The 22,908-nt window shown below is 40.2% G+C and overlaps 1 protein-coding gene and 1 pseudogene across 1 annotated transcript in view; one reads left to right on the top strand and one right to left on the bottom strand.

Annotated features, from left to right (window-relative positions):
• The window catches only part of THSD4 (thrombospondin type 1 domain containing 4), a 488,201-nt gene that overhangs the window by 424,543 nt on the left and 40,750 nt on the right, over positions 1–22,908 (top strand). The window lies entirely within an intron of this gene.
• LOC111731178 lies at positions 8,410–8,528 on the bottom strand (annotated as a pseudogene).

Here is a 22,908-nt window from a genome sequence, read left to right as displayed (position 1 = left end):
CCTGCACTTCAGTTAAGTATTTGGGGGAAATATTGGATATTCATAAAACATCACATCTTTCCATCGCATCATTTCTTGCCCTCAGAGAACTCAGAGTGTAGAGGGAAGACAGAGTAAACACAACACAATGAGATGAGTATAAGGCAGAATCAAAGGAAGAACAATAAATTCTGCCTGTAGGGTACGGAGAGGAGAGAAAAAGGCCTTCAGAGGAGCTGCCTCTGAGCTGGATTGCGAAGAGCAAAGTTCACCAGGTGAGAATGGAGAAACACCTTTGAAGACAAAGAGAACAAACTGGGTAAATGTATTCAAGTGTAAATAGGCATAGAATGTTCTGGAAATACTTAGGAATTCAGTGTGTGAAACTTCCAAATCACAGGATGACTGTGAAGGGTAGAGGAAGTTGAGACTGGAAAGGCTGGATGAGGTGAATTAGGAAGTCCAGGAGCAATACGAGAAGAAGGGGACCTCGTCGTCCAGATTTGCCAAATCGACTTGACAGGATTAGCCTGGTCACCCTCAAGGGATTCAAGACAGCATTTGGGACTACGGTCTCTTATAAGACCTTATCTAAACCCCAAGAAATGTTTCTTTTGGGAGCAGCAAAGCTAGATAGTAAGATATTTTTCATAGCTAAGTACGTTTATATCCCATATCTTGTATGTCTGTCATTTTTCTTCATTTTCAAAAGCAAGATTTCTGAAAATATTTTACTCCAGTATTTAGTAATGTTATTAACCTTTAGTGTCTATTATCCTCTCTCTTCTTAAAAATAGCATTGTCATTACCTTTGTTTCTCTGTTTTGGACATTTCATTTCTCGGTTGACAGGTACAGCCCAGGGTTTGCTAAGCCACCTTCGTAGAGCCCACACCCAAGGTCTTACAGTGTGACATACTACAGTGTCACCAGGACCTTCCACACCTGAGAGGGCCAAAGAGAGCAGAAATTGGCTGAGAGGCAGCAGATCCTGCATTCTGCATGGCATGGATTTCCATGTTAATAAGACAATCTTTGTCATTTCGTGGTCAATCTTATCAAAAAGGCTTTGTGAGGAGTAAAAAGTTGTAGTTTAATTTTTAAAATACAAATTATTTGGAGAATAAAAAGTAGTTAATGTTAGGAAATCAGTAACTATAATAATGTATTAAAAGAAAAAAATCATCCTGATAGGTGCTGAAATGTCACTTGATAACATTTTCCACAAAATCTGTATTAAAACTCTTAATAAACTAGGAATAGAAGTGAAATTCCTTAATTTGATATGAAATGTCTACTTAATGATGGAATGTGAGAAGCAGTCCTATTTTAGGGAAAAGGAACTTCACTATCGCTGTGAAGTTCCTCATCTGTGAAATAAGATGAGAAAAATAAACAAGGTATAAATATTGGGGGGAAAGGGATAAAACTTCTTATTACGTATGCCATGACTTTTTACTAACAATATTTTTACCAGCATCATTACATCTAATGAACCTAATCATATGTTCATTACAGTGTCCAAATCAACGTAAGTATTCAAAAATCACTAGTTTTCCTATATGTAAGCAATACTCATATAAAATATGTAATTTTTAAAAGATGCAATTTATTATAGCAACAAAAACTTAAAATATTTAGAAATAAATGAAGTAATAAATGCTTCAGAAAACTGAAGCCATATGAAACTTTACTGAAGTATATATAAGAAAAGTTAAATAAATTGAAAATATATACCATATTTATGTCTAAAACAACGCCATATTAAAAATCCATCAAGTTCCCCTAAATTAATTCATAAATTTAATAGAAAAAAATTCATCCTCATTCCAATAGAATTTTAATGAAAATCACCTGATTCAAAAGTTCATCTGGAAGAACAAGAGCAAGTGTGTGAGAATAATCAATTTTTGAATAAAGATGAAGCGAGAACATGTACCAAAGAGACTTCAGTGAAATGAAATAGTCTAGAAATAGACTGTGGATCTGAGAACAGAGTATATGATAAAAGGTGCATTTTAAATAATTGAAGAAAGTTTGGACAATTCAATAATCAGACCTGAGATAATTAGTTATCATTATGGAGAAATAATAAGGCTAGATTTCTGTGTCACATTATGTACCAATATAAAAACTATATATATATATATCAGAACTATATGTGATATATATATCAGAAGAAAATATAGGAAAGTAAAGTCTATAAAAATACCTGAGGAAAATATTTTTAAATCACATAGTAAGGAGAGACATCCTAACATGACTCTAAACCCTTTTGGCCTCTGTATACATTAATAAGATTTATACATTTAACTTAATAAAAAAAAGTAGAGCTTCCTCTATGTCTAAAGACTCTATTAAAGGCAAATGATAGACTAAAAGGTAATATTTCGGAACATACAAAGACAAAGGGCTAATGACTAATATTCTTAATATTTGAAAAAGCTCCTACAATTCACTAAGAAGAAATAAAACAACCCAGCGTAAAACAGGCAGATGATATAAGCAAGTAATTCCCGAGGAGGGAAATGCTAATGACCTAAAAATATATAAAAAGATATTTAACCCCATTACTAATTTGGAAAATGCAAACTATTGCAGAACAATTTCTGCCTAGCAAATTGCATAAATTTGAATGTTGGTAAAAATACAGTGTCGGAGAGGAGGCAAAAACAGTTGGCAGTGCACACCCTTGACTTAGCAATTCACTTCTGATTGTTTATCCTATGAAAATACTCCTTTAAGAGTGCAAAGACTTGTGCAAGAATATTTATTGCAAACAGTTTTATATGCCAAATAATTAAATACACTCTAACCACCCAACGATAGGAAAGTGATTGTGTTATAATATTTCCATCCTGTGAAACACTCTTCAGCCATTAAAAGTAATGGAGTTGCTCTACATTTAATGACGTAAAATCAAGATCCTTGAAAGGATGCTGGGCTTAAAAAGAAAAATTATAGTGCAATCCCATTTTTGTATTCGAAATGCATCATATGAAAGTGTATATAACCTGTATATGTCTGTTTCTGAACATGAACAAAAGGTCTGGAAGGAAAGGCACAAAATTATTACAAGTGGTTATTCTTGTGGAGTGAAGTGGGTTTGGGACTAAGTAAAGGTAGAAGTGATAACTTCCACTTCTTTTAGGACACTTAATTTTTAAAAAATGAATTACCTCTGTGATTTAAAAAAAAAAAAAAAGTCCAATTGTTCTGATGAAAAACATATGGAAAATAAAACTGCCCGAGGTAACACTGCTGTACAGCCTATAAATCAAATCTGAAAAGCGTCTTCAGACCAGATGCCCCCTGCCAGCCTCCGCCCCACCTGAAGTATTCTGAACTGAAGATCTTCAAAAACTTGTCTGCAAAGCGCTCTGTGACTGCCCTCCCGGGGTCAGACTTTCCCATGGATTCTTCGTGGAGGGTGGTGCCTCATCCAGGCTCCCACACACACCTCACAGTAACCCCGCAGCCACCAGTACTCTAACAGGACCAGGGAAAAGGCAGGAGGAGGCAGCCACCAAGTCTACAGAGCTCATCGTTATGTTTCAACTCTTAGTTAATGATTCATTCCATCATTTTGAATTCATTATTTTAATTAAATTTAATCTTTTAAGAGAACTTTTCTCTTAAAGAGACCTTGGAGATCATTCGGTTCAATCCTAACATTTTATGTATAAGGAATCAGAGGCCCAGAGAAGGAGTGTTAATAAATCGTATTATATTTAAGATCCTGCACTTCGAGGCTCAGCCCTGTAAGATTTTTAATTCTTATGAGAGCAAACTCCTGCCCCTTTGCTACCATTTGAGAATGTTATTGCCATCATCTCCCCGCCCACCACCAGAAGGGTAACCATAGCCACTTCTCTTTATGAGAACAAAAGTCATCAGCCAGACCTGTCATCTTTTCAAATCAAATTCTTCTGGCCTTCGGACATTTGCACAGGCTGTACTTTCTTTCCAGGCTGTGCATCCCTGCTTTTCGCAAGAATGGCTCCTCCTCCACGCTCGGGCTCCTCCTCCTCACTGGGCTCCTCCCCCACACTCGGCTCCTCCCCTACACTCAGGTATTCTTTGCCCTGCGTGTCTATTTGGTCCCTCCCCATCATTTCCCCTTTTAGCAACCTGTTTCCTTCCAGAAGGCAGCCTCCATGTCTCCTTTGATGTGTCCTTAGTGCCTGAAACATAGTAGGTGCTCAAAAAGTTTGTTAGGTAGATGAAGGGGCCTCTCTGACACCTACTTTTGAAAGCTTCCTGTCTCCTCGAGTAATCCATAGAATGTGTATTATCATTTAGGTTTTATTTTTTTTTTTGGAAGTAAAAAATTATACAACTTTATTATTTTAATTTGTGTGGATTACAATGGAGATCGAACATATTTCCAATAGCTTATGTTGTTTGTTCAGCTGTCCATTGTCATCTTAATGTTTTACTCTGTGCTTGGTAGTGGCCGGAGTCAGCAATGGGGGGAACCTCTGAGTGGTTGTAACCTGAGGCAGGGGCAAAGAGAGAAGATAGATTTCACCTAGGTCTTAAGTACCAGGGACAGGATTGCCAGGGCTTTGTGCTCTGATAGATGCCTAAAGCCAACCCCACACTTTGACCTCTTGCTGGTTTTTCCACAGAAGAGGGCTCATCTGGGCCCACGGTGCAGGCAAATGGCACAAGAGAAGCAAGTTGGATCTGGAGAGAGGGCAGGTCCAGCTGTGGGGCTCAGCTGCAGGCCTACGGCTCCACCACAGCCTTGGGGGTGAGATGGAAAAGTTCTCATTCTAGGAGCCTCCATTTTCTTCCTTGTCAGGGTTGACTTCTGCCCTCCTGTCCAGCAAGGAGCAAGGATCTTTGTAAATTTTAGCCACTATATAATGAAAAACTTTACAAAGTTTTTAACATAAGTTAAAGTGATGTCCCCCGAAGAAACCACAGTTTTCTTAGAGTGGAAATTGCTAGGCGACAAACTAAAGCTAGAGCATAAGGTTACACTAAATTATATAATTCAGAGATAAGTACTTATTTAGTTATTATGCATTTATCCAGCAACCACTCTGAACCAGGCACTCACCTCAGGAGATCTAAAGGCCACTTTCGACACAGCCTCTGCCTACAATGACTTATATGATGGAACGGGGAGAAGCAGGATGCAGTGAGAGTAGCAAGAGCACTAGAGCCTAAAGGCATCTTTGAATCCAGACTCCAAGACTGCTAGCTGTGCAAATGTGGCAGCCCTAGATCTCTGAGAAGTAGGCAGTGATGCCATCTTTGTGAACTCTGATTAAAGAGCTCAGCCTGGAGAAGGTATAAGAAGTCCACTTTAGGTCTTCAAAACAGAAAGAAAGAAGATATCTAGAGTAATCAGGAGTAGAGGAGATGTGGAAGAAGTGGAACATGGGCCAGGCCTTGAAGAATGGGTAGAACTTGGAAGGGGAAAAGCCAAAGCCGAGGGGTGAAGAAAACCCTAAGCCATGAAAGGCCAGTCAAGGAACTGGCAGAACTGGAGTGAAAGGTCCCGCTGGGAAAGAGCAGCGCCAGAGGGGTGGGCACCCGGGGCCAGCCAACAGCCAGGGTTCCCTCACACTGTGTCTTCAGATATGTATTCACTTTTCATTTTGAGGAGAGGCTGAGCCCTGTGTGAGAAAAGGGAGACCAATGGTGGCAGCACCCTTAATTTCCATGCCCTATTTAGCAAAATCGAACATGACCAGACCCACTTACCTTAGAAGGCATTTGGGTGGCATCCGTTGTTAATGAAGCATTGCCCCAGGTAGAAGAGAGCTCTCCCCTAACCCCAAGCAGCTCATCCAGGGTGATACTCTTACCATACACAGGAGTCCCCGAGAGGAGCTGAAGTGAATAAAATTTGCTTCATCTTTACATCTCTGGTAAGAAGTTGCTGTCCTAGAGATTTTGAAAGCTCCCCACAGATTCACACCCCAAGCAGCTGCTAGGCTGGCCCACTCTTTATTCCAGCACTCAGGGTAGCCAAGCAATTCCAGTCCTAATTTCAGGACAGCACTCAGGAGGAAATTGGAGCTATTGTGTGTTTTTCATCAAGGGAAAGGATTTTGAAGTCATTCATTCATTCATTCATTCACTCAATGCCTATTTCAGGTTGCCTACTATCTACAAGGAGGGTTTAAAGAAGAAGGAAAAACTAAACTCAGGCTTCTCCTTCCAAGAGTGTTTGTGTGGTCAGTTAATCTGGGAGGAGATAAGAAGTAATCTGTGACAGGAATCCAGAGGGAGCCACAGTTACTTGTAGTTGGAGTGGGGTGAGGTGGGGTGGGGAGGGAGTCTGAAAGTGTTGGAAGGAGGCAGCAACTACCATCAATCTTGAAAGATAAGTAGGTTGTGGATGTGCCGGCATCACAACGCCTCACAGATTATCTGTCTAACCCTTTATTTTGTATGTGAGGAGATGAGCCACTGGCAAGTCTGGAGACGGAGCCATTACCTAAATGCAGCCTGTGCCCACACAGAGTCCCCCCGACACAGGGCAGGTCTTCCCGCACAGCACAGTGCAGGCAAGGGCTTGGAGCTGTGGAAGTTCTGACTTTTGGTGGAATGAGGATTGCAGTTCACTTTGAAAATAAGATTTCGTAGTTGATTAGATGCCAGGGGCAAAGGAAGAGCAGTGGGGAAACAGTTTTCCAGCCGGATGACTGGGAGGACACATGGGCCGGAAACAGGAGGCAGCAGGGCTGGGAGAGAAAATAGTGTGGTAGCTTTGAGACATGCTGAACTGGAGGCGTTTATGAAAGGTACAGGGGAAAGTTCTAGCAGGCCATGGAAACTGGTGCTAGAGTTCAAGAAGGAGTCAGGACCAAGGATATAAACTGGGAGTCACCTCTTCAGAGTAGATAATTGGGGTTGTTCAAGAGATAGATAGAATGGAGGAGAAATAGAAGCTGACCAGAGGCTGTAGCAGCAGCTCCCTTTGGAGAGAAGGAGGCAGAGGGGACCTGAGGCGGGTTAGAGGTAGGAAGGGGTCAGGGATGCAATACCCCAGAGGTGAAGGATGAGAGGAAGTCCACAGGGAATGATCTGTGCCCCAGGAAAAAGGGTTAACATGCTGCAAACATGACGTCTGAGGAGAGGCAGCTGGATCTAGAGACTAGAACATTACTCTTGACTTTTGCAGGTGCAAGGCAGCCAGAGTAAATGTTATTTAGGAAGTTTGACAGTGAAGAGGAGGTGAGAGATTAAGGGGTGCCAGGGCTGAGACCACTTGTGTTTCATTTTGAGTTGTTTTGTTTTTTTTTTTAACTTTCAATAGACTTAAACATGTTTATTGGAAGATAAGGAGGAGCTGGCAGAGAGAGGGCAAGATAAGAGATGGAAGAAAGAAGGAATGTTTAATGGAAGCTGATCCTGAAGGAGACAGGAGGAATTAAGGTCGAGGACATGGCCTGTTGACAGTTGGAATTGAAGTCTCTCTAAAGCTGAGGTGGGAGGGCTGGGCTGGAGAATCATAGAAGGGAACGAGGGGGTGAGTGCCGAAGCCCTAGGATCAAGTCAGTCACACAGGAAGAAGAAAACCAAAGGGCTAAGGCTCTAACTCTGGCAGAAACCCAAAGTCCAAGGTCAAATAGGGACCAAGGAAGGGACAGCAGGAAAACGTAGCCATGATGTCCAGAGGCCCAAACAGGTCAGTCCCTCCCAGAAGACGGGCTGAAGGAAGATGGCCTACATGGATAATGTTTGCTCATGAGACGGATTAGAATGATAAAGCTAACGTCCATTAAGCCACATGTCAAATGCGTGATTTCTCTGCTTACACTGGACTTCAAAGTCCAAATATTTTAATTAAACCAGTATGTAAATATTGAAGATATCAAAAGAACAGGGACATTATTAATTTGGGGATCAAGGCAACTAACCACTTGATCCTTTTAAGTCATTTCCTCATTTAGCTCCAATCTCGGTAACAAACATTCCTGTAGCTCCTTGATAACATTCCTGGATCTAAAACCGCAGCTTTGTTTTTTACACCCTCTGGGACTTATTTCTTATCTCAGGCTCTTTTGAAGTAGGCAGTTATCAGATCAACCTTTTGCTCACTGGCCTTGGGTTGAATAGGTGATTTCCCCCCTGAATCATAGGCTTGTAAGAATTCAAGCCAAAATTCCAGGCTGGCTTTAAGCAATAAATACTGTAATTAACTTCTAACCAGGCAAGGCTAACATTTTGCTTGGAGAAAGCATCGTTTTCTCAAATGAATGACTTTCAAATAAAAACAATTTTCATGCCCTCTTTTTTCAGCACGATACTTACCAGTGCTTGGGACTATCCAGTGTGTCGTGTAAAAGACATTCTTGGGGCTTTTTTTTTTTTAATTATTTTACTTTTTAGGTGAGGCAACCCTTGGTTGACCTCACAGATTGCAAGGACCTTGTCAGCTTACGATCTCTTATTTTTTTATTTTTTACACCTACAGCACCTGGTCTTCCTAGGTGGTCTCCCATCCGGGTACTAACCAGGCCTGACCCTGCTTAGCTTTGAAGATCAGATGGGATTGGGCCTGTTCAGGGTGGCATGACCATAGACGCTTGGGGATTTTTAAAATCCAGTTTTCTCTGGTCTTCAAGTTCTGCCATAGAAACTACGCTATCTTCTAGAAGAATGTTTTTCTTAACAGTTAACAGAGTTCTCTTCCATCTGAACTGTGCAGGAAGTTTTGTGGAAGTCCCACTGAGCCTGGTTAGTCATGACACCTGTCCTACCCAATGGGTAGGGCAGAAATGGAGCTCAGGGCTGTGGCAGGTTGGGATGGACTCTTGAGACTGAATGCTGCCAGTGGCATACCAAAGTAGGGGAGGAGGGACAGAGGCAGGAGTATTTTATCATGATGATAATAAGTGATAGTTTTAATACTGTTTTTAAATCTTCTACAGTTAGTGCATCACCTCATTGCCTGCACCTGGGACAGGCCACCCCGACTACCTGGCCCACGGATATCACACTGTCTCTAGTCCAATCAGCGAAATCAGTGAAATTAAGACCCATAGTAGGGTTAGCCATGGAGTCTGAAATGAGGAAGTTCTGAGAACATCCCAAACATGCAGCCAGAAAACCAAAGTCCAGAGTCAGAGCTGAGCTTGAAATTAAAAGAGCATAGAGTTACGGTGTCAGTTGCTAGAAGGAAGTTTTTCATCCTAGGGCAAAGGCAAGTCAGGAATCAAAAAAAAAAAGAGGCATCACATGTAAATAAATACAGGAAGGGATCCATCACGAGATGGATTATGAATTTTTGCCAGATGGTTGCCACTCTCCGACCTGTTTTTTGTTATTGTTTTTCTGACTCAGCCATGCACATGGGGCCTTCCTCCAAGGAGGTTATTAAGTCACCACATAATTTTTGTCAGCATTCAGAGTGAGGGGCATATAATGATGTTTGAAGCTTGGCCTTATTTTCTCGACACTGGGGCAGAACCCCCTGTCCTGTGGTTATGGTGCTCCACACACACTGTGCAGAGAGCTTGGGTGGCCCTGGAACACTGCCAGCCAGAGCAGCAGCAGTAACCAGAGGTTTCTATTCCGTGGGGTCCCGGCCCTGGCCTGCCGTGTTCCGTGCGGTTACATGGGAGGCAGTGTGGCCCGGTGTAAAGATCGCTAAATATGGACGCAGGAGCCTTGCACTGCACCCCCAGCTCGACTGCTTACTAACCTTGGGGGTTTCGAGCACAAATCTTTTGTTTTAAAACTAGCTTTCTCACCTGAATAATAGGATTGGAATAAGGACAGCTGGGTGGGGAGCGGTAACTGAAATAAGGGTGTGAATTTACTTTGGGAACTGTAAAAGACTAAGAGACTTAAGGGTGAAATATCTACAGGTTCCGCAGATTTGGTTTTCTGGTTGTCATGGCCTTAGCCAGTAACTAGTAAGTAGCACCCAAAGGCAAGGTGGGAGGAAAGCTTAGCAGCAGCACCTGTTTAAAAAAAGCTCTTCATCAAATCAGCCATGTGCTAGGGCTTCGCAGAAAACCACAGAGTGTGAGGAGGAGGGACACCTTAGTGCTACTCTCCTGAGGAATGATCACATCCGTCCTGGCGTACTGCATGCCAGGGGAGGCTCCTCGCTTTAAGGGAAATGTCGACCAGCCAGACAACATGTTGTGGGAAGAGACATCTAGGGAGCTCCAGAATTTTAACTGGAAGGGGAAAACTCTGGGAGGAAAGTGAAAGCTCTCTTTGGGTTTTGTGAATGTTGCTATGTGGGAGACAGATTTGACTCATTATATGTGGCATCCAGGGGAGGGTGGACACTTCAAAGGTACAGATCCCAGCTCGTGCGGCATTGGTGGTATAGTGGTGAGCGTAGCTGCCTTCCAGATCTCAATTCATCTAAGGCAATGGTTCCCAAACTTTGCTACACATTAGAATCACCTAGGGAGCTTTTAAATCTTCAATTGTCCGGTTTGAACCCCGAACCAATTACATCAGAATCTCTGGGGGGAGAGCCCAGGCATCGATGTTTTTTAAACTCTCCAGGTGATTGCAATGGGCAGCCAAGTTTTCAAAGCAGTGATCTACAGAAGAACTGAGAGCAGTCGAACTAAGCAAAGAAAGGATGAGCTACTAGAGGTGTGGAGAGTCCCTGACGTTGATGCTGCCCAGACACAGGCTGGGTGTCACTTGGTGGTGACAAAGTCAAGCTTTCCATGGATGGTTAGACTAAAGGAGCCACATCTCAAGTGCCCACCTATCCCGAGAGGCTTAGTCAATGCTCTGAGGTGGAGATTTTCAAATTTTTTTAATAGTTCCAGGGAACTATTTGTTCAAATAAAATTAAGTATTTAAAACAAACAAAGGAAGAGGGAGGTGGATTCCCTTCCCCCACTACATACATCCCTTCTACTCTCTTCTCATGATGACCCCTGAGGACACTTCGTGGAAATCTGGAAACTTAATGAAACTCTCTAGGACTCCAGAGAACACGGTTTAAAAAAAAACACCAATTTAAGGGAAGGGATTTCCATAGAAATGAATTTTGTATTCAGCCATCTGTAGTTGGAATCTTGATTATTTTGATGAATAGAAGTAGCAAACCCCAAATGGAGGAGAGCCAACGTAAATGATCATGGACCTAAACTATTTGTTAGTTGGGAACACAAACAGCAACAGCTAATGCCTTAGAAACCAGACCCAGGTCTATATCTGCTTGTTATTTGGTGCCACACTTGGGATCTAAGACTCACCTCCTCTAGCTCACCATGTTATTTCCAAAGGGAAGAATGCTTAAATATTATTTGCTAAAGTTCCCAGGTTTTGTACTCGTGTGTTGAGGTTCAACCTGGATTGAGCTCTTTCTTCGTGTTCTACAGTGTGCAGAGTAAGTCTTGAACCCACGTGTTCTCATTTTCAGTTTCTTTTTTACAATTTCATGGTAACTCTGTGTCACACAGACTAGTTTCTGTACCAAAGCCGTAACTGACACATGGCCACCTAAGAACAGGGAAAGGGATAGGAGATGAGGACCAATAGGCTGAGTCCCCGTTCTGCTCGTAGCCAGTTGCATGAATGCAGACAAGTCACTGAATTTATCAGTTTGCTCCTCTCTCAAACAGAATTCGTTATTCCTGCTACCAATTTCACAGGATTATTATGAGGTCAAAAAAAATAAGCCAAGGTCATATCCTCTTAAATTATATAAAATATTCATGATTATTGAAAGAAAAAATATAACATTGGAAGAATTTCAATGTATTAAATGTCATACATACGGCAAATGTAACACAAATAGAGGAGGTAAGAGGACCGATACGTTTTTAAGACTTCTCCATTTTACTTGAAGTGATAAATATTAACTCTTAAACTGTGACAAATGAGGTTTGTATAATTCTTAAACAACTAAAATATAGTACAAGAGATATGACCAAATGCCAATATTATATAGAATACTGAAAATGATTCAAATCCAAAAGAAGGAAAGAAAATAGGGAACAGGAACATAAAACAGAAGAGACAAACAGAAGACTGATAAAATGATACACCTAAATCCAGTCAATAATTATGTCAAGTGTAGATAGCGTAAAATACCAAATAAAGATAGATATTGCACAATTGGATTTTTTGAGAAAAGATCTGATATGCTATCTATAAGAAACCCACTCTAAATGTAATGATATAAATAAGCTAAAAGTAAAAGGATTAAAAAAAAGATATGCCGTTGATATACTAATCAAAAGAAAGCAGGAACAGCTATATTACTATTACACAAAGTCTACCTCAGAACAAGAAAAAATTATCAGGGATAAAGAGGAAAATTACATAATAATAAAGGGAGAAATAACCAAGAAAATGTAGCTGTCATGAATGCACATGCACCTAAACAAAAGCCCAAAAACACATAAAGCAAAAACTGATAGTACTGAAAGGAAAAATAGACAAATCCACAATTATACTTAGAGACTTTTAGTATTCCTCTCAAGAAATTAATAGAGCAAATATACAACTTGATCTAATTAACATTTATGCAACATTTGACCCCACAGCAGCAGAAATACACATTCTTTCCAAGTGTGCATAAAACAGCACCGAGATAAGCCATATTCTGGACCATAAAACAGACCTTAACAAATTTAATATAATTATAATCTTATAAAATAGGGGTTTTTTTTTCCAACCGTGATGTAATTTAACTAGATATCATTAACAGAAACAGATCTGGGAACTTACCAACTATTTCAAATTAAACAACACATGGAAATGAAACACCACAAGTCTCATGTGAACTTAGAAAATATTTTGAACTGAATAAAAGTGAAAATACAACATGTCAAAATTTGTGGGATGCAGCCAAAGCAGTGCTTAGAGGAAATGTATAACATTAAATGCTTATACTGGAAAAGTAGATCTCAAGTTAATAATTTAATCTTTAACATTGAGGAACTAGGGGGAAAAAAAGAGCAAATTAAAATCAAAGCAAGCAGAAGGAAGGAAATAACAAAGAGCAGAAATCAGTGAAACTGAAAATAGGAAAGCAAAGAGAAAAATCAGTTTGCTTATAGATAACCTTCATATTTTTTTGGCAAAGTGTCTTTTCAAATCTCTACCCCAATTTCTAAATGGAATTTTGTTTTCTTACTGTTGAATTTCAAGAGTTCTTTATATCTTCTGGATACAGAATCTATACAGAGTCTTTCACAGAGCAAAAGTTTTTAATTTTGATGAAGTCCAGTTTATCAGTGTTTCCTTTTCATGGATCTAGTTTTGGGTATAATAACTAAAGAATCTTCACCTAACCCAAGGTCACAAAAATTTTATCCTATGTTTATCCTGAAAGTTGTATAGTTTTATATTGACATATAGTTCTATGATCCATTTTCATTTAGTTTTTGTGTAAAGTGGGAAGTATAGGTTGAGATTCATTTTTTTGCATATTGATGTCCAGTTGTTAAAGCATCATTGGTTTAAAAGACTACCCTTTCTTTATTGAATTGCCTTTTCAACTTTGTCAGAAATCAACTGGCCATATTTGTGTGGGTCTATTTCTAGACTCTCTTCTGTTCCATTGACCTATGTGTTCATCCTTTTGCCATTACCACACTGTCTTGATTACCATAGCAGGCGTCGGGTGTTTCAAGGTGGGTTAATACCTTAAATGGGTAAGCTTCAGAGATGCCAACTGCACATAACTTGTAATAGAATTTAAAAGCAGAATCAATAAAATTAAATATAGCAGCAAAGACACTTAGATTTTGCCTAGGGATTTTTATTTGTTAATATATTCCTCAAGTTTGTATCCCATTTGCCAAGTAAAAATAAGTTTTTAGGCCATTTTAAATAAAAATATGCTTATACTCATGCACTTGCACACACGGGTATTAAGAGAATATAGATTGGTTATCATATCCTTGATTCTTGCAGTCATCCATGTCTCAAAATAGCCCAGCCTCTAGAGCAGTGGTTATCAAACTGGAGTGTGCAACAGAATCACCAGGGGGGCTTTCACAGATTTCTAGGCCCCACTTCCAGGGATTCCAGCTCAGGAGGTTTGTGGTGGGCCCGAGAGTTTTATTTCTAACAAGTTCTCAGATGTTGCTGCTGCTGATGCTGCTGGTCCAGGGGCCACACTTTGAGAACCGTGGCTCTAGACCTATGCCACCCTAACTAGATCTTATCATCGCTGGGTGCTTAGCATCCCAAGTGTAGCAGCAGTGCCAAGATGGGGTGAATTCTATTCTGAGCTCTACCTTATATTCCTTAACCAAATTTGGAAGTGGAATTAAAGCAGAAAAGTAAAAAAAAAATCTACCTGTATTCTTGGAGTCTGAATTGAGTGAATACTTGTGGGGAAAAGAACAAGATTATCCCCACTAAGAAAAGTGTCAAAAAGTAAAAAAGATAAAGGAAGCTATTAGAGAGGTATAGATGAAGAATGGCTGAATGTTGATGATTCTCGAAACTTGGTGATGGGAACATGAGAATTATACCACTTTGCTTATTTTTAATATGGTTAACATTTTCCATTTTAAAAAAATTTTTTCTTAAAAAGTAAACCACGATTGTAAAGTAGAGGAGCCTAGCAGAGGATGGATGTGTGTGAGAGAAAAATTAAAATGCTATTTTCAAATTCTCAAGATGGCTAGAGAGAAATCGACTCCAGCAGAGCTTCATAGAACTTTCTTTTAAGCCCCTAGGAACTAAAGTTAATATTTACGTGAGACAAAGGAGTTAGCCCAAGGTCGTTCTCCTGCAAGTCCAGATTTCTTGGAGGTTTTTTATTTTATCTTCCAAATGTGATTTTGTATTCTAGTTAAATTATTATCGTTTTGAGAAAATGTTTCCTACCTGTTCAACTAGTGAATGGACAAGTTTCCATCATTAGATTACATACATAACTCATAACTTCAGGCATGTAAGTCGTTCATTTCAATCTTAGAGGAGTATCACATGCAAGAATCATAGCTCAACCATGAAAATAATTAAACAGGAATTTCTTTCTATAAGTTTGCTCTCAAAGGACATAAAATTGATATGCAATTATTGCTCAGAGTTCTCATACTCAAAAAACACCAAGGTTTGGATTCATTTGCGTTTCTACAATAAAACCTTTATATTAAATTAGCATCTAAGTATATCCTGTGTTTTTTTAGACTAACTTCTTCTGCCATTACCAGTTCATTAGTTTAGACTGAATTGATGCCAACATCTTGGAACCCTCAGCAACAATGTCATTGGATCAGTCATTTGGAATTTCCCTCATGATCTTCTATTTTTTCATTGGATTCAAACTTCTGCTTCAAGCTTCCTATTTTTAGCCATGAATTTTTGTAATTAAAAAAAAAAAAAATCACCCAAATCCTAAGTTTGGAGAGGCCTTTGGGATACACAGTGCCTAGAATAAGAATGCAACTAAGTACAATTATATGTTTATATTTTTACAAAAAATAGAGCATGTACTTAGAATAGAATATGGGAGCCATTTTGTGTGTGTGTGAAATCAAAGGGAAAAAATTTTGGCTCATAGTGTAATAAAATTTAAAACACTAACTGTCCCATGATGTTGAGAATTCTACTCATTCCCCAATGTCATTCCAGTTTAGCCACAGTTTTATGCTATGAAATTGGAATTAGGCTCTGGGCTTTTTTCTCTATTTATGACGGGTCTATTTAATACTAAAACTCTGAATTCAAATATTGGTATTTTGCAAGATAATCTATCTTGCAAAAGATGATCTAAGTGCACCACTCTACAACCACCATTTACAACCCTGAAACACATATATAAATTAGATACCTATATAATAGGTGTCTGTATTAGTTTCCTGGGGCTGCCATAACAAAATACCACAAACTGAGTAGATTAAAGCAACAGAAATTCATTCTTTTGCTGTTCCAGAGACCAGAATTCCAAAATCAAGGTGTCAGTCAGTAGGGCTGGTTCCTTCTTGGGGCTCAGAGGGAGAATCTATTTCATGTCGCCCTCCTACCTTCTAGCGCTTGCTGGCAATTGTTGGCACTCCTTAGCTTGTGGCCAGATTGCTCCAATCTCTGCCTGCCTCATCACATGGCATTCTCCCAGTGTATCTCTGTGTCTGAGTGTCCAAATTGCCTTTTTTTTTCTAAGGACACCAAACATATTGGAGTTAGGGCCCACACGAATCCAGTATGCTCATCTTAACTTGATTACATCTACAAAGACTCTATTTCTAAATAAGGTCATAGTCACAGGTTCTGGGTCCACATAAATTTGGGGGAATTTCGTTCAGCCCAGTACAGTATCTGCGTGGCTATGCAGATGTCAAGCATGCACAATTGCACAGCAGTACTGATGACATTATCTTTTTGTCCATAGAGCACTTTCCTGTTTTATAGAATGTGTGGGGTTTCACCTCTTGCTATATATGCAGGATGCTTCTTTTTGGAAACGTTTGGTCACCTACGTGAATCCTCTAATGTAGGATCCTAAAATACACCTCCATGAGTTCACCACAGATTTCCCTGCTGAAAACTTTTGAGGCAGAGCTGACCGGAGGATGGGGAGGCTGGAAAAGCTGAATTCTCATCCTACTTCCAACATACTATTTTTTTAGTCAACTCCGATTTTCTTTGTCTGTGCCAAGAGGAGAGCACATTCTTGCAAGCATATTGCCACCTTCTACCTAAATATGTGGGCCCTGATAAAATACTTCTCCTTTTGCCATTGATGATTGCTTTTTTTTTTTTTTAATGGGCCTTCTTGGCTTTGGTGTTTTGTCAACAAATACCTACGGAGTCTCTTCTAAATACCAGTTCTTTGCTGACACCGTGGACCATAAAAAGAAATTTAAAAACTAGTCCCACAGGACTGGGGAATCGGATCAGTAAGCCGAGGTAGGTGTATGCCATGGAATACTATTCAGCAGCGAGAAAACAATTATCTAGACAGACATTTCAGCAACAAAGGTGGATCTTGAATGCAGAGGCTTGTTGGAAAAACCGTAACACTTGTGCGAATTATGCATATACATATATATCACAGTAGTGTAGGTGCTTCCTGGGGTGGGCAGGGGGTGATGGCAGTGGGAATCCAGCGTGAAAGGAAAACTAAAATAAGACAAGAGAGGTGGGCTGTAAAGTATCATGAACTGAAGAGTCTGATTAATTCTGCTTCCCACTCCTAAGGTTAAAAGAAATCTTGAGGAGCTTAGAATCAGCATTTAGAATAGTAAAACCATCAAGACAGCAATTGATTAAGCCTCAAAGAGCAGGGCATAGAGAGACACTAAGATTATGGTTAAGAAGTTAGAAGCAGAAGATAGGAACACTTAAATAGGACCCTCAGGATGAGAGGGGTTGCTGGGAGTATCTGACAACATCTACTGAGGTCTTATTGTCGGGTAATGTCCGACAGGGCTTGTCTCCTATGAAAAATCACGGTAGATTTTTTTTTTTAAGTAGAGACACAGATTACTGACGTTTTCCATACTTGGTTGAATGCAGACAAGGGAGCTGTGTGAGGTGGTTGAAGGTAGGGTGAAATCCACAAGACCTTGACTGTGAATTGGGAAGGTGGGCTTTACCCTTCAGGCTTGGAAATGTAGGGTCAGAGGAGAGACAGGAGGAAAGGTATACTTTGAAATATTCATCTCAAGAGCATGCAAAGAGATCCGCCATTCTCTGTCATGGTCCACGTGTGAGGCAGAGAGAACCTGGATGTAGGAGCAACTGGGCAGAGGAGGAAAGGGAGGGAGACCAATGCAGCAGCGGCTCAGAGGATACACTATGCCTGATGAGTGAATGGCTAAGGGGAAAGAAAGATAGGAAAGAGCCAAAACTGAATCTGCAAATCTGAGTAATGGGGGAATAATAATTTTTTTAAAGGAGAGGTTAGGAAGTAGGATTATTTATGGTGAGAAAGACAGTGGATTTCTCTCTCGATTAACTGTACTATAATGAGCCCCACTGGAGTAAGAGACTCCTGGAATTCCTTCTTAAAGGCAGACATGGTCCTTCCCTGCCTGTGGGTAGCAGACATTCCAGCCTAGAGGGGAGAGCGTGGCCTCAAGACGGCTGCAGCGGCACAGTGGGTACTTTCCATTAGCAGGAAGAGGCATGGTAGGTGCTCAGGGATCGTGGTGCAAATGAACTTTTGGACCTCTTCCTATTCAGCAGCCAATGTTATCTCCAAAAACCAGGTCTCTATCCTGATCGAACCCCTTTCACAGCTCCCAGTGCCCACAGTTCAGTCCTCGCAGTCAACCTGTGGTCTGCCTTCCAACCTCATCTCCAGGGGCTCTCACTCCACACCCCCTACTCCACTCCAGTCCCCAGCATCGCATGACTCCCCTTCTCTAGCATACCAGACTGTCCCCCACCCCTCCAAGGGTGTCTTCCTGCCTCCTCCTTTGTCCATGCCCTTCTCTGTCCCCAGATGCCCTCCCCCCACCCTCTGCTTGGTGAACTGCTCCTCACCCTGCAAATTCCTGCTCAAATGCCACCTCCTGTCCAAGATTCTTCTGCCCGCCCCATGGAAATTTTATCAGCCTATCTGTTCACATTGCATTAGTCCGAGCTCCCAAAGTCGAGGGCTGTGTCCTATCTTTGCAGACTCTCAATACTTCTTTGCCCAGTTTATTTTCTTATTTCGACCATAGGTGGAATCTATTTCATATAATATTATTTAGGGCTTAAAAACACACAAACTTTCTTAATAGTAAGTATTCAAAGGAAATTTGGAGTTAAAATAAATCAAATGTTAATATCTTAAAGAATGAGAATTAGCCGTAGTTAGCTGTAATTTAGCAATGAAATAAGAACAAAGACTTGGCATTTCTCTTTATTCAAACCCCTCACAACATGGGATCTTAGAATGCCAAAGAGAAAGCCAACCTTATTTCTCCTATACTCTTTCAGTCCAAATGTGTTACATCATATTTTAGAAAATCACACAAGTTCGATTTTTTCCAAACCCCAAATGCCAAAGCGAATCTGAACTAAAAAATTACTATGATACGTGCGTATATTTGTTTAACAGAAACCATAATTTGGACACTTTATCAAACTGGGCCTGGATCTACGTAAAAAGAAATACTTTTTTCTTTTTTAAAAAAAAAACAGAATTTTAATGCATCACGGTGTGTGTTTACCATTTGGGTCAGAATGAATGGAGGACATTTTTGAGATTGGAATTCTTAAACAGGAATATCCAGATAAACAGGACTTTAAGGAGTTTCCAAGACTCTCTTATCTGAACTCCAAGGTTAAAATAAGATAGATCAGAACAATACAGCCCATAATTTACTTCTATGCAACGAGCATTTATTGAGTGCCAACCAAGAGCCAAGTAGTGGGCAAAAATGCATACATCACAGTATCTGCCTTTAAAGCACTCACCCTCTAGCAAGCGAGGCAGGTATATAAATATATAATATTAGCACAGAGAAATAAACTTAATAATAAAAACCAGCTATAACATATATTTATATATAGATGTGACTTTCTATCACCATCAAAGTTGGACTCCAAGCCTTCTTATTCAGATCCTAAAAGTCATTCTGAACCTCTTTTGCACTGAGGCAGTTTTGTGGAGCAAAACAGTGACAGAATGATTTGTGTGATCTGTGCACATGGCCTTTCTTTAGCATTTTTATACCTAGTAGTAGAAGTACGAAGCATTTTAAGGAATACGGGGGCTTGTCTGAGATTCTTGTTTGATTATACGCTTTGTTTTCCCTTCATTAAATTATGTATTTTAGCAGTTACTCCTAGAGGTTAGCTCAAAGCTTTTGAAAAATAGAATTGGAGCAACAGAGTAGTGATTGCGGATGCAGAAATCAGTGGCATCAGCTTCTGCTGGCTTTGGAAATTCTGTTATCTAATCCAGTTCTGGCTATTATTAGTATCACCTGGGGAGCTTTTAAATCACTGAATGCCCAGGCTGTACCCCAACCAATTAAACCCAAACCTCTGGGAGGTGAGACCCAGGCATGAGCATTTGAGGGCGAAGGAGTCAACTTGTATGTTTTAAAAACTTTTTATTTGGAAATACAGACGTTCCTCGATTTACAATGGTTCGACTTAACGATTTTTCGACCTCGTTTAATCCATGTTACGACGGCGTGAAAGCGATTCGCATACAGTAAACCACACTTTGAAGTTTGAATTCTGATCTTTCCCGGGCTAACAGTATGCGGCATGATTCTCCGTGGCGCGCGGCAGTGGCAGGAGCTCCCAGTCGCAGCTCCAGCCGCCCGGATCAGCAGGGGAATCAGCGATATTCTGCGGTGCGTTGTGCTGCCGGCGTTTTTGTTTTAGTTCAGTGCTTCAAACAGTCTTCGAGCCCAGTGTGCTTTCAGCTGTGCACGTTAATGGTGAGGATCCAAACGGCCATTCTGTTCCTCGCTTTCAATACAATATTCAGTATATTACATGAAACAGCCAAAACTTTACTATAAAACAGGCTCTGTGCTAGATGAGTTTGCCCACTCTCGGCTAACGTAAGTGTTCTGAGCAGGTGTAAGGCGCAGCCCAGATGTGCTGGCGTTCGGTAGATTGAACACGGTTCAGTGGACGACGTTTTCGACTTACCATGGGTTTATCAGGATGTAACCCCATCGTAAGACAAGGAGTATCTGTAATTTAAAGTTCATAAAATGTTGGAAAAATAAAAATAGTACCAAGAACCCCTGTATTCGTTTATCTAGAGTCACCTATATGTTTTTCCTCTGAACCGTTTGAGGGTGTTATATATATCATGGTCCTTTATGCGTAAATACCTCAGCTTCAGAATTTCCTAAGAATAGGGACATTCTCTTATGTAACCATACTACAGCTAACAGCTTCATATTAATATAATACTTAAAAGTATTTAATTTACCAACCATATACCAGTTTTGTTTATTGACATAATGATATCCTTTACATTTTTCCTCCTCCACTTCAGGATCCATTCTAGGGTCAGGTATTACATTCAGTTGGCATTTCTCTTTCCCGTCATTTAATCTGTTTCCACAGACTTTCTTCGTCTTTCATGATACTGACGTTTTTGAAGAATACAGGTACCCTACTTTTGAAAAATAGAATGTTCCTCATTGTCTAATGAAATGATGCCCTTTGAGCCAGGACACTGCCTAGTGGTTGTGTGTCCTTTTCAAGATACCACATCAGGAGGTAAATGATGTCCACCTTTTCTCACTGGCAATGTTAATTTTGAGCACCTGGTAAAGTGCTACCCGGTTTCTCCACTGGATAATTATTCTTTCTCTTTCTCCCTTGCAACTAATAAGCAGTTTGAGGGATCAATAAGACCAAGGGACATCAAAATTTCCCCCGAAGTTTAACATCCATTGATGATTCTTGCCGATCCGATCGCAAAATGATTTTCCAACTCCAGCGTTCCATATTTACCAGCCAGCCCTCGAAATCCCTCTAATGGAAGGGCTCTCCCTTGTCCCCCATGTATTTATTATACTTATAATCTACTTACTGTTGGTATAAACTCATAAATTTCCTTTTTTAAAAAAATCATAATTCATTATCATACTTAATTGGATGCTCAAAGTGTGCCAGATGTGGCCAGCAGGAGCCCCTTCAAGGTGATGCCTACGCCCTTGTGACATGTCCCCACTGTTTTTGTAAACATGTCCAGACTTACCTAGTACCTAGGCTGCCCCATCCCTAAAACTAGTCATTTCCCAGGAAATGGTGCCTTTTGATGAGGAATGGTATTAGAGACCAAGATTAAGTTGCTAGGTATGCTCATTACTAGTGGAGTGTTTTTGCTTCCTAGCTTTCTTATCAGACAGAGCTAGGCAGTATATGCATATATATATGCATATACATACATAAAAATATGCATGTTCACACATATGTACATATATACCTGTACATATAAACATGCACACATACATAATTTCAAGATCATAAATTCACGCTGCCCAAAATTTAAATCCATTACCACAGTTCTGTGTTGCCCTCCCCCGTTCCATATTTGCGTGTCCCCTTTTCCACAGGGAGGTCCCTGGCTCCCAACAACATTAGCCCCAGGGGACAACACTTAGGAAAAATGTTTAGCATGCCCACTACAACCAAGCATGCATATACTTATGTCTTAGCAATTCTACTTCTGGGTATATCCCCAAGAGAAATGAGGACTATGTCCACCAAAAACATATAAGAATGTTTATAGCAGCATTACCCACAAAGTGTCAAAAACTGGAAGCAACCCAAAACTCAACCAATAAAAGAAAAAGTAAATAAATTGTGGCATGTTCATGTAGTATAATACGAAACTGCTATGAAAAAGGATGGACTGATAAATACAACAATGTGACCATGTCTCGTGGATATGTTAAGTAAAAGATGTTCGATACAAAAGAGTATGCGTGGTATTAGTCCATTTATATGAAATTCAAAAACAGGAAAAACTATGGTGCTACACAGCAGAGTAGTGGTAACCCTTGAGGCTTGTGGGGCCACGGGTAATGATTTTGAGAAGAGAAAAAGGAGTCTCCTGGGGGGCTGAAATGATCTATATCTTTATTCAGGTAGTAGTAACAGATGTGATACAAATATTTTTAAAAATCAAGTCATAAACTTACAATTTAAATACTTTGCTATATATAAGTTATATCCTAATTTTTAAAAAATTTTAATGCAGCTACAAATCGGGCTGCCAATGCAATTAACTCAACTGAAATGACCTAACCAGACCAATTTCACATGTGTTCAGGAAATGACAACTACATCAGAACTTAATCATCTGCCTGGCAGCTACTGCTTTTCTGTTGTAAGACACATCCAGCGTCGGTAATGGGAAAATGGGGAAAATTGTGCATCTTAGGATTTACAATGCAGTATGTGGGCTTACTCAGTGTCTGGAGAGAATTTTGTGTTGAGTTGAACTAGACTCTCTTTTATACCACCCCCCTCTCCAAGGGTTAGTCACAATCCAAACCCTTAATGGCTGAAGCCTTGCATATGAAGTCACACAGTCATAGGC

The sequence above is a fragment of the Pteropus vampyrus genome, unplaced genomic scaffold (genome assembly GCF_000151845.1).
Source record: "Pteropus vampyrus isolate Shadow unplaced genomic scaffold, Pvam_2.0 Scaffold10, whole genome shotgun sequence".
NCBI lineage: Eukaryota > Metazoa > Chordata > Mammalia > Chiroptera > Pteropodidae > Pteropus > Pteropus vampyrus.
Note: the sequence above shows the minus strand (reverse complement) of the source record. Positions and strands in the feature narration are given on the sequence as shown.